The following is a 3312-nucleotide window of genomic DNA, read 5'->3' as shown; positions in this document are numbered from 1 at the left end:
TTCAGATTAGCTCAGGCAAAAAATTATTTGTTATTAACTTATAAGATCAAGCAAAGAGAAAGTCAGAGTACATCATGCATCAGGAATGTATTGAACCAGGGACTCAAATGCCACCAGGACTTTTTAGCTATCACTTGTTTCTGCCCCTAATACTGGCAAGACCCACACACTCCCTGTTTAAACACCACAGGGTTATAAACCAAGCTTACAGACTCTTAAATAACGTAGGTGCCAATCCTCTTATCTGGATGTTTCTCTTAAAGAACCAGCACACGAACTGGAAGGCCAGGCTTGGACGTAGAATTCTCTGACTCCTTAAAGTTCTACTTTGGATTCGGGCAGCAAGCAGGGAAGGCAGCCCCCCCACCGTGGCCTTCCTCCTTCTCTTTATTTTATTAGAGAGGACACCGAGGCTTGCAGCAGCTGGGCAACAGGCTAGGTCATGCCACTGATCAGGTGGAACCAGGTTCACACTCGCCTTTGGTCTACTCCAGTGATGGCGAACCTATGACACGCGTGTCAGAGGTGACACGCGAACTCATTTTTTTGGTTGATTTTTCTTTGTTAAATGGCATTTAAATACATAAAATAAATATCAAAAATATAAGTCTTTGTTTTACTATGGTTGCAGATATCAAAAAATGTCTATATGTGACACGGCACCAGAGTTAAGTTAGGGTTTTTCAAAATGCTGACACGCCAAGCTCAGAAGGCTCGCCATCCCTGGTCTACTCCGTGCCCTGATTACAGTGTCATAGGGCAGTGATGATGGGTGAGGAGGCTCGAGAGCTCCTGGTTAAGTCCGTGGCCTCGGGCCCTTTCCCCATCTGTAACATGACAAGGCCACGTGGATATGTTCCAAGGGGCTCTCCTTGCTCTGAAATGTTGTTAAAGCAGCAGTGTATAGTTTCCAAGACAGGCATTAAAATCAGAAAATGCGTGTAGAAGAGTAATGAATCATACTCACAGGCAAATTTTAAAAACAGGGGTTGCCATTATGGTAGAAATGAAATTAATTATGAAAATTTACTTAGATTCATGGTTGTTAAATTTTAAAAAGTGCCGGGGTCCAACCCCAGCGGGTCCAGGGGTCCCCAAAGGTGTGGACGGAGTCGGCGAAGAAGGAATGACACGGAGACAGCGTTCAGTTGATCAGCAGCCTAGCCAGGATCTCCAGCCAAGTTCTGGTCTCGATCTCCAGAGAGGTTCTTCTTAGGATCTCCAGCCAGGTTCTGTGTCCATGTTGTCTTGCTAGGTTCTCCAGCCAGGTTCTCCAGGTTCTCCAGCCAGGTTCTGTCCAGGTTCTCCAGCCAGGTTCAGTCACCAGGTTCTAGTCAGGTTCTCTTGCCAATTTCTGTAGTCAGGTTCAATCCAGGATCTTTTGCCATGTTCTCTCGCTAGGTTCTGTCTCTAGGTTCTGAGGCCAGATTCTGTCCAGGATCTTTTGCCATGTTGTCTCCAGCGAAGTTCTTCTGTCTCTAGAGAACGTTCTGTGAAGGTTCTGTGCCTAGGTTCTGTCTCTCTCCGTTCTGTCTTCTTACATCTGTATTTATACCAGTTGATTCCAATCCTATCAATCTCTATTTCAAAGGTTAGGGCGTTTCTTATCTCCATTCCAGGGAGTAAAGATTATTTAGCTTAAGCATGATTGTTCGTAGTTAAAGTGATTAATTTCCCACCTGGCACTTAGTTAAGAGGTTTTATTCCCTCCCTAACTTCAGGGGAAAATCCCTGCCTGGGGAAACAACCTTTCTCAGAGACCTTGGTTAAAACACATAGTGCCAAGAAGGTGAGCAAACATATTAAGAACAGTATGCCATATATGCCAGGTCCCTTGAAACAGCAAGGATGGACCGGCTCCTGGCAAAAAAGTTATTCACAGATACCCCTACCACCACCTGCATGTTCCTGCCCTGTGTTCAATGTATTCCATTCTCCTCTGGAGCCTCATGGGTCTAGTTTATAAATCTAGATCAGTTGCACATTAAGATGACCCAGGGCTTCTGCCCTCCCCATGCCTGGGCCCACTCCTAGACAGCCCACTGCCTCGTCTGAACCGGGCCTTGCTGATTCGAGCGTGCAACCAGGACACAAAGGCCACTTAAACAGCGAAGATCTTTCATAAACTACGTTTTCATTTCATAAAATGTGTCCAGTCATTCTCCAGAATAATTCTTCAAGATATCCTAGTAAAATCCTGAATTCAAAACTATCCCTCTAGCCCAGCTGGTGTAGCTCGGTGGTTGAACGTCGACCTATGAACCAGGAGGTCATGGGTTCGATTCCCGGACAGGGCACATGCCTGGGTTGCAGGCTCGATCACCAGTAAGGAGCATGCAGGAGGCAGCTGATCAATGATCGATGACTCTCATTGATGTTTCTATCTCTCCCTCTCCTTTCCTCTCTGAAATCAGTGAAAAATATATTTTAAAAAAAACCCAAAAAGACCCCCACCCCTCTCATGTTAAACAAAAGCATCTGGACTGAGTGTGCCACAGTGTTAAATGTGATCAAGTACTGGGGTTCCTTGCTCCAGTCCCCACCCCCGAATTCGATTGTCCAGGGTGGGCAGACTAGGTTAGCCTTGATAGGCTGTGACCTGGTGAGAGGATTGTTGGAGGTTGACCCTCAGACTGTGTGCTCCTCGAAGCGCAGTCCGAGAGGCACTGCTGGAAGTCCTCACAGCAGCCAGAGTGACAGGCCGACCAGGAGGGAGAAGGGTCTGGGCAGGGAGCACACCCTGAGTATTGACCTCAAACCCATTCTGTCCACGCAATGAAAGGAGCCTGAAGGTAGAGGTCTGGGATTGAGGTTCATTTTTGAAGACACGAGGGAATCTCGTGACAGAGATGTTAGGCTGTGCCTCTCTTGTTGGTGGGAGAGGTCGTGGTGTGAGCTGTGCTTTGGTCCTGGGGTCTGGGGAAGATCTGCTGGGACCGGGTAGACAATGGCACCCACTAAGCGTGTGTGCTGAGCTCTCTGCTGTCTCCACATTATTTCCCAGAGCCTGACTCTCTGCTCCCGGCATAAGATGGGGGTTAGGTCTGCTTGTCCTTCCCCTCCCCACCTCTCCTACCTGCCGAAGTTTGGCAGGGTTCATTGGTCTGAGTGAGGCTTGGCAGGAACTCCCTGTATAGGGAGGACAGCAGGCATATGTTGCCTCTAACCCTGCTTAGGACTTGGGATTAAAAGGCCCCCGTTGGGCAGTGACAGACCAGTGCTAAAGAACTGTGGGGTGACTGTGTTCTCCCCTCCTCCAGGCTGCCCATTCTCCAAGGAGGGACGTTTGCTTTTGTGGCTCCCTCCCTGGCC

Source organism: Myotis nattereri (genome assembly GCF_964212035.1).
Source record: "Myotis nattereri genome assembly, chromosome: 11".
NCBI lineage: Eukaryota > Metazoa > Chordata > Mammalia > Chiroptera > Vespertilionidae > Myotis > Myotis nattereri.
The sequence above is the reverse complement of the archived record's forward strand: the minus strand, read 5'-3'. Positions refer to the sequence as shown.